The following is a 9,772-nucleotide window of genomic DNA, read 5'->3' on the forward strand; positions in this document are numbered from 1 at the left end:
TCTGCAGCAGATTGTTCAGGGCAAAGATTGGGCTTATAAGTCACCGCATACCCACATGACCTAGCCTCCACCCCCTCCTCTCTCTTTTCTCTCTCTGTCTCCTTTTTCCTCGCTTTCTCCTTTTCTCTTTCCTGCTTCCTTTCTCCCTCCCTCCCCCCTCCCTCTCTGGATGTGGCCATCTTCGCTTGTGAAGGACGAACAACAATCATACTGTACTGCTTTCACAAATAAATGTTAAAAAAAGGCCTGCCATGATCTTCCTTTTCCCTTACTTGATTCTTCCTTTGTCACAAAAATAAAAATGTCAAGATTCTTCACAACATTATCCCATTTTTTGATGTAATTTCCTGTATCTCTTCATTGTTGTTAGTAGTTGGGTTGATTCCACATCTTCATGCAGTTTGGCTCAGTCTGGTTTATTGTATATAGTACTAGTTCAGCTTAAAGAAATGTCTTTAATCATTGTTAGGCAGCTGATTTGATTGGCCAGCAGAGGTAAAGAATGCAGGGGTTATACATCCAAAATGTAACAGACTAGTTGTATTTTTTATACCCTCGTTATATATTTAAAAACTATAGGAACCAATCAGATTCTAAAGATTACATGAGAAATTCAAGCACCAGTCATCAGATACCCATGCAGGTGTACCCTATTTCATTATTTCAGTTATCTGTTTTTGTTGAACCTCCCCGTCTTCCTCGAAAATATGTTACTTATGTTCCAGATGTGAACTTAAAGGATCTCCAAATTCCTTCCTCATATTTTGGCATCCCAACCAAGCCCGGTGCTAGCTTCCAGGAATAGAGAGGGAACAGGGGGAACTTGGTTAAAAGCTGGGACCTCAGTAAACTATGAAGAAGGCAGGGTGAAGGGGAAGGGAGTCCTGCTAGGAGCTGAGGATTTGCTGAGCCAAGGTTTGCCTAAAGTCTTAGTAAGATGGTGTCAGAGCACAGGGCCTCTAGTCTACCCAGCAAACGCCCCACCAGTTCTTGATGTTCCTGAATCAAAGGTGCCAGCCTTATTCACCTACTTTTCAGTGTTTTCTAGAAATATATGACTCTTCCAACATGTTGCCTTGTATGCATTGATGTACATTGCATCAACTTACCTGATTGTCAAAATCCTCCTCTGTAATTGTCTATTTATGGCTGAATTATATGGTAGGTGAAGATGGTTGGCAAATATTTATTTAAAATAAATGTTTCTTGGCAAAACCTTGTAAGTCTTCAACAATAAAATGATATTTTCTCCAAAATCTTTCAGCTTTTTTTAAGAAAAATCATTTTTCTAACAGGAAAAAATATTTTGAGAGAATGAATCTCAACTTGCTTTATTAAATTATTTGTAGCCATAGTAACCATTTATCTTTTATTTTCTCCAACTGAAACAGTAGAGACCATTGGTGATGCACAGCAGGTGTATACAGGTGCATGTGCACCCCCTGCGATTGGCCATGCACCCCGTGAGATTGGCTGCTGTTGCCGGTGGTGTCTGCGGGTGGTCACCACTTCCCGCCCTCTGTCCCTGTCACTGATGCTGCCAATGGCATCTGTGGGTGGGCCCTGCTTACTGCTACCACACCGCCACTGCCACCTGCAGGCAGTCACCATGCCCCTCCCCCCATGGTAAAGACCTCATTCTGATGAGACCCTCAAATTTAGCATGGGTCCTAGCTGAAAATATGCTAGTGAGTTCTGTCCCTCATGTAACCAAATTCATCCCTGGATTTGTGTATTTTTTTCAACAGGTTTAATACAGTTGTCAAAATGTGATGACAAGACTTATAAACACACACACACACACACACACACACACACACACACACACACACTTTGCAGTCTACAGAGGGCATACTCTCCTAAATACCAAATACAATTTGCTTTAAATATAAATCTATAAATTTAAATATATATACATATATATTTAGGGAGTTATAGATCTCCTAAGTCCATGTAGAGCAATTTATATTTAAAGAAAATTATATTTGTTATCTAGGAGAGTATGCCTTTTGTAGACTGGAAAGCTAATCCTACCAGTCTACATAATCAAGTAAGAGTTTTAATAGCCATCCTTTGTAGATCAATTTAAACACCAAAGGGGGAAACCTTATTCCAGTTAATTGCAAAGCTTCCACTGGAGCCAGGATTTCCCCCCATGGTTTAATAACTTTGATAGGAAAAGTCCTCACAAGAGTATAGTCTGGATTCTTGCTTTTCTGTGGAAAGAAAAACTTTAAACAGAAGAGAGAAACAATTTTATTGAAATCTCTGCTTGGCCCTTTGTCCCTCAGACTTGGACACCTACCAAATTTTTTAGTGCTTAGGTCTTCACAAAAAAGACATCTAGAACTGTAAGGGAGATCTTTTGGGCTAGAGAGCAGTGCTCTAAACTGCATGTTAATCAAAAATATGGAAATAATAAGTTTTCTGCCCTCATCCGAAGATTAGTGTATGCTTTTCATTGAGATCAGGGAGGGACAGATGATGCAGTTCTGACACTAGAGTATAACCAGTGCAAGTTTGCACATCAAAATTCTTACTCTGTGCTCTAGCAAAGTTATTTCACTATCTGAAATGTCTGTTTAAGTATATATATCACAGATTAAATTCACAGGCTTTCAATTTTACTGTATCTAATAAACATGATCTATGCAGAATTGATTTTTCTTGGCCCATTTGAAGATCTAAATGTGTTTATTATATGATTTTCTAAAATATCTGTGTTGCCCACTGTAGTAGGACAGGTGAATGATGTTGATACATTTATGTGAGACTGAGAGAATGAAAGATAAAATCTTGCTGGAATGAGTTGGCCCAAGCAAAATGAATCCAATCTCAGTATGATGTTTGTTTCTGTCAAAGTGCAAATAGGGGGAAAAATGAGTAAGAAGCTTGTCAGTATAAAGCTAATTTTTTAAAACTTTGGGCACAAATAATTCCACTTTAATCTTTCCTCTAAGAATTGATCCTTTACAATTACATGGAACTTCGGGTACCTTAAGTGTTGTGGAAGCTGAAGCAATGCAGACCTTTGTACTCCATTACTCTGTGCCCATACTATATGGTTTTATAAGATACAATTAAGCAGTGATCAAACTTAGCTAAAAAAACTATACTCAAGTGATCTGACCTGGATATTATGAGTTCAAGCCTCATTTTAGCACAGTTAGTAATGGGAAAAGTGCCCAAAATTTATACTGCCTATCCAGTCCTTCGTGCTTCCATTCAAGCCCTTTTCATCACACCTCTCCCCTGGAAAACAACCTCCTGTTCCTTTGAATTTGTGCCTTCTGTGAAAGAAATAGTCTGTTTTTCTGCTGTAGTGTCCATGCTGGGTAAAGGTAGCTTTCAGGTTGGTGAGGTGTCATGATTGTTTCCTTCAGAGCAGATGTAGTAGTTATAGCTATAAATTACAGCTTTCTTGATGTGTTTGGGGTGATCACTGGTTTTGTGGAGGTAGCGTGGTGGTCTCTGGATTTTTAGTACATATTAGTTTGTAATATATGGATCAAGGTATCTAGAAAGTTGAAGTTAGTTCCTGTATGAGTATTCCAGAGAGTGTGTGACAGAAGGGTGGTAGCTTTTGAAGTTGTGGTAGCAACTGATTCCAGATGTTGCTATATAATGAAAATGTTCCCATTTTCTCCTCTTCCAGGTAGCTCATGAAAAGGTTGGTACATAGGCACCACATAAGAATACATATGAGCCCCAAGCCTCCAGTGGGCAGCCCTCATCTGCCGCCACTCCTCCCCACCCCACTGTGGTCTGCTCTGCTCTGGTTGTGCTGCTGAGGGGGTGGGGGTATCATATTAGGGCCCCTCCCCACCCTGGCAAAAATAAAAGTTGCCACCTATGGGTTGGTATATTGGGAGGTTAACCTGTGACTCAGAGGAATTCCTTCTTATTTGTCTGAATATACAGTGACATTTTTTTGTTTCTTGGAGCCAGGCAAAGCCTTTGCAGCAAACAGTTTTATTTGATGAGGTTAGCCCTTCTTCTGTTGTCTGTATTAGATTTTAGTTTGGTAGACAGTGCAAAATGAATGCAGTGTGTGAATCTGTTCCAGCCTATGGGTTTCTGGCTAACTTAAGACAGACGGTCACAGAAAAGAGTGCATTCATAATTTGCTGTCACTCCCTCGTGTGCATAGTTACATATGCCTCTTACTTTTGTTTCTACTTCTAGAGTAGGTGATTTAAAACTACCTCTAGGACATTTCAAGACTGCTGGGTGCATATTTCCACTGTGAATGCTATGTGATCAAGACTTTGGAAAGTGCTCCTGATACTGTTGGGTTTTTTTAAATGAAGATTCCTGTGATCAAAATGCAACAATATTGCCCCACAAATTCACTGTATCAGGTTATGCAAAGTTCTCGAATACTTTTTGCAATATTTACTCATCTATATCTCCATATTCATCTGAGAGACCCCATATCCTATGTATATACAATATGGCTGACACATTTGATTTACCAAATCTGATTAGACAATTATTATATCTATTCTGTTCTCTGGCCTTCTTGAAAAAGCTAAATAATCCAACTAACAAAAAATTTAGGGTTTTTTTTTCAGTAGTGCATTGTAGCAGGACCCCTACCCAGTTACCAGGAGGAAAAGGCCAGACAGAGGTGCAGTGCCCTTTACAGGACTCTGGTTTTATATTACTGAGAGGCTCTAGGACTGTGAGAACTGCAGCTAGATTCCAGAGCTCTGTCAAAAACTTCTGCCAGACTTTAGGGCTTAATGGGAGCTGCAGGCAAGCAATAGGACACTGCAGGAACTACTGGAAAATCGGACACTCTGGGAGAAGCCACTTCCCCATCCCTGGTATTGGGAGGTCAGACAGGCAGCTGAGCCTAGAAGCTGAAGGACTGACTCCAGGCCAGATACATAGCAGAAGACTCTGCTAATGAGACCCACAAGGAAAGCTTCAGCAGCCTGATGAGAGAGAGGTGGGTCAAACGGATGGAGGAGAAAGGGTCAAGGGTCTATACAAGCCCAGAACCATTGATGAGACCTCAGACTGGCCCTTGCCAGGATCTGAAAAAGAACTCTGCAGGGCCTGGGGTGAAGGAATTTATGCATCAGAGAGAAGTGATTTGTGTTGCATGTTTGTTTAAGTTGCTATTTTTTATCCATGATTCTTGGGAATGGCCAGAGAGGCAGGAGGAAGACACTGAGGGTGCCAGGGGAAGTTACTGTAGATTTCTCTGTAAGACTGCGGAAGATGGTCAACTGAGAGAGAGAGATAAGCCTGAATTATTTGGAGCTGTAGCCAGGCCTGAGGACTGAAAACCAATTCTGTGAAACTGCTGAAGACCCAAAGAGCTATGAGGAGGTGCTGATGAGCCCACAGAACAGGGGAGGAAGGGTATGGTGAGAGGGAAGGTAGCTAGGCCTATGGAGTCCTTAGAGGCTAACAAAGTGAGAAAGAGAGAGAGGAAAAGTGACTGCCACAGTGGAGGTAGGGGTTCCAGATAGGCCACCTGGCCATGTAAGTGTAGACTCCCAAATGTATCTTTGAGAACATCAAGGCATAGCAGAAAAGAAGGAAAAAGGTGTTAAGTGCCAGAAAATCCAACAGATTGAAGTAGGCCATCAGGGGGCACCAGGCTGCAATAAGATGCTCCAGGCTTGCTACGAAGAGGGGAAGAGCAGGTGAAGGAGGCCTTTAAATAAATAATGGAAACTTTCAAATTGCATGACTTAATTTCTGTGGGGAGTTCTAATTATCAGAACATCTCCTACGTGGGGTACACAGTTAATTTATCAAATTCCAGGAGTGTGCTGGGGATTACTTTCTGCTTCAGACAGTAGAGATGCCAACATGGGGGGGGGGAGATCTTTTCAGCTTGCTGATCACAAACAGGTAGGAATTGATTGAGCATGGGAAGATGGGAGGCAACTGGAGTGACAGTGACCACAACATGATAGAGTTCAAGATCCTAAGAGGAATAAGGAAGCAGAGCACCAGAATAAGCAAACTTTAACAAACTTAGGAGCCTGGTGGGCAGGATCCCTCATGAGGTAACTCTGAGGAAGAAAAGAGTCCAGGAGAAATGGCTCTACGTTAATGAGGCTGTCTTAAGGATACAGGAGCATCTTAATGAGATAGAAAAATAGAACATGCAATGGGATTTCATCAAGTAGTTGAAACTAAAGAAGGACTCCTATAAAAAAGTGGAAACAATCATAGTACTAGGAAGAGTATAAGAGTATTGCATGGACATGGAGGGAGAAAATTAGGAAGAGAAAAGCACAATTTGAGATGCAGCTGGCAAGGGACATAAAAGACAATACAGAAAAATCCTATAGGCATGTCAAAAGTAAGAGGAAGACCAGTAAGTCCATAGGTCTCTTAGGAATGAAGAAAGTAATCTAGTCATAGGGGTAGCTACCAGGTGATGAGTGCAGTTGGCAGTGGAGATAGGGAAGGAGACAAACAGCCAGGGTAATGGCAAACTAAGTTAGGAATTACTTAGAGAAGCAAGAAGCTTTCAAGTAGGCAGGGCAGGGCAGGGCAGGATACATGCAAGAACTCGTGGAAGTTAAGTGGGGTCCCAGGTAACTGGAAAAGGGGAAATATAATGTCCATCATTAAGAAGGAGGATCCATGGGTTTACAGGCTAGTCAACCTGATCTGGACAGATCACAAAGTAGGTCCTCAAGGAATCTATCGTGAAGCACCTAGAGGAGAACAAGGTGATGAGGAACAGCCATCAGGGAGTTGCCAAGAGCAAGTCATGCCTTACCAACCTATCTATGATAAGGTGACAGACTCTGTGGTTGAGGAGATCTGGTACACCTTGACTTCAGCCGGGCTTTGTTGGTGTCTCCCATAACATTCTCATTAGTAAGGTAACAACATACAGACTAGATGAAAGGACTTTAAGGTGGATACAAAACTGTTTGGATCATCATACTCAGTGAGTTGTTCTCAATGGCTCAATGTCTAGTTGGGAGTAGGCAATAAGTGGGGTTCCCCAGAGGTCTGTTCTGAGTCCAGTATTCAACATCTTCATTAATGATTTGGATGCTGGGATTGAGTGGATGCTTAGCAAATTTGTAGATGTCATCAAGTTGGGTGGACTTATGGATGCTCCAGAGGGCAGGGCTAGGATTCAGAATGATCTGGATAGATTGGAGAAATGGTCTGCAATCAATCAAATGAGATTCAACAAGGAGAAGTGCAATGTCCACATGAACAAATCCAGGCTGGGGAATGACTGGCTAGATGGCAATAGTACAGAAAAGGACCTGAGGGGTTTCAGTGAACCATAAGCTGAATATGAGCCAACATATTGTGCTCTTGTTGCCAAAAAAAAAGTTAACAGCATCCTGGGTTGTATTAACAGGGTTAGGGACAGACATTCAAAAAGCCTGGGCCTGAATTGATTCACTTTTTGCAGGTTAGTCTAAGCTGCTCAGTTTAAACTGATTAATAACTGAACAGACATTCTCTGTTAAACCAGGAAATGCAGGCGTGTGCCTGCAGTGGCTCAAGCCAGAAGCTGGGAGTGTAAGAACATGCCTGCTAGCCACTGCCAAAGGGGAGGAAACAGATATGCCCTCCAAGGTTCTCACCCTTCCCTGCTGGAGCGTGGCCAGGCTCCAGCTGGGGCTAGCAGGACACATGGGATGCCAGCCACCAGCCAGGGCAGGAAGAAGAAAGAATCTACTGCCAGACTGATGAGTGGGGAGGGGAAAAAAGTCCTTTCTCTGAAGCAAGCATGTATTGAACACAGCAATTTGCAAAGCATATAACAGGGAACTACCAAAAATCTTTGCCTAATCTAAGATACAGCGCAGTAAAACACAGTATGCACAACTTACTCTAACTTAAAATGTAGAGCAGGCAGACAAAAGAAAGCATTGCATAAGTCTTACTAATCCTGAGGGCAGAGTGTCTCTTTACAGCCAGGTATTCAGAAAGGTTTTGTTTAGGTTTCAGAGGTTCTGCTTCATAATGTAAATGTAGCTCTCTGAATTCTTTGGTCTGCAGCTTCCAGCTAGAAGCCATCTGCAACTTCCCTTAACTCCATCTCCAGCACATATGTGTGATGACTGTCAGGTGTTTGCCAACACTTCCTACCTCTCAGTCTGGTTCTGCAGGTCTTAGCTCTGGCCTAACAGGGGACTAGTTTGTCTCTCTCTCCCACTCTAGTCTGCTGTGGAATTAATCCCCTCTTTGGCTGCAGGTAAGCTGGACAGAGGGAGGAATTAACTCCATCTCTGTCAGGCTGCAGGAAAGCCATGGAGGTCCACACGGTTTGCCAGCTGAGGTGAGAGGAGATCAAAAGAGTATTTTGCCTCAGGGACCATGACAGGCCAGTGTCTGGCCATGCCTCACCCCTGCTCTGGCTACAGAGCAGAGGGGAGGGGCCAGCCCAGCTCTCTGGAGCACAGCCCAGTCCAGAGAGCATGCTGGAATGCTGGGGGTCCTTGATTTAACTTAAACCAGCAAGGAGTTTGGGACAGACATTGCATAAACCGGTTTGTGCTAAATCAGTTAAGTCTGATACTACATTCAACCAGGTTTATCTCAAACTGGTTTTCGCCATTTTCAAACTGGTTAGTGTGCACTGAACATCTGTTCTGTTACAGGTTTAAACCAGTTTCTAGTCAGTTAAACCAGTTTATATGTAATGTCTGTCCCTAGCTCAGGAGTGTCACAGAAAATTTAGGTAGGATATTAGAAGGAACTTTCTAACTATGAGGGTGGTCAAGCACTGGAACAGAATACCTACAGAAGTTGTGGAGGGCTAGTGAGGGGGCGGGGCTGGGGCATTTGCAGCATAGCATAGCCACACTGCAGGGGGAAAATCCCCCACCCTCTGTGAAGATTCTGCCTGGGGGGCTGCAGCAGAGGTTCAGAGGCCCATGGCTGATGGGTGGGGAGCTAGCAAGGCAGTGGGGCTGGGGTGTTTGCAGCCTGGCAGAGCCCTCTGTGGGGGAAAAAGTCCCCATTTGGGGGCTTTTCTCCCTGCACCCACTGTGCAGACCCTAGCTGGGAGGTTGGTAAGGGGACAGAGTTCGGGCATTTGCAGCCCAATGGAGCCATACTGCAGGGGGTTAATAAATGATATTAAACTAAAATAAAGCTTGATAATTACCTTTGTTTCAAATCAGACCTTTAATGAGATGCAAAATGTCATCTACCTCTCTGACAGACCTTATGCAGTACAGTGAAAACTCTACAAATGCTTGCTTCCTTTTCATTTTATAATTAGACTTGATTGAGAGAGTTATGTATTTTAAAACACCCCTCCTACTCTGTTCTTTAATTTTCCTTTTATGAAGGTGTGTACTTGGACTATATTACCATGAAATAATTTGAGCTGTCTGTTTTAAATGCCTCTGCCTGGTGATATATGTTAACTGGGAGAGGAAAAAGAAATGGCTTCATTTTGCTTTCTCTCTGGAGGCAAAAGATCAAACGATTAGCTACAAGCAGCTCCGATTCCTGTGGTACAGTCCACTTTCTTAAGGCATAGCTATTTCTGTTGGGTAGAACAGTTGGAGAAGCTGGGTAATTTTGGATAACAATCAGCAAAATAGGAGTACTGAGGATTAGTACTGTGCTCTCATGAGTATATAGCAGGATTTTTCTTTAGATTCTTTTGGGTGATCTATACTATAGAGGAATAAAGACACAACAGACCTTAATACAGTATTTACTATTTTCTGTTTGGTCAAACAAATGTAAATAAAGATATTAACATGATATAAAGAGTGATGATACTTTTAGGACATGAACAGGAATGTTCCTA

Source organism: Crocodylus siamensis, chromosome 7 (genome assembly GCF_052110815.1).
Source record: "Crocodylus siamensis isolate JL-2025a chromosome 7, ASM5211081v1, whole genome shotgun sequence".
Classification (NCBI taxonomy): domain Eukaryota; kingdom Metazoa; phylum Chordata; order Crocodylia; family Crocodylidae; genus Crocodylus; species Crocodylus siamensis.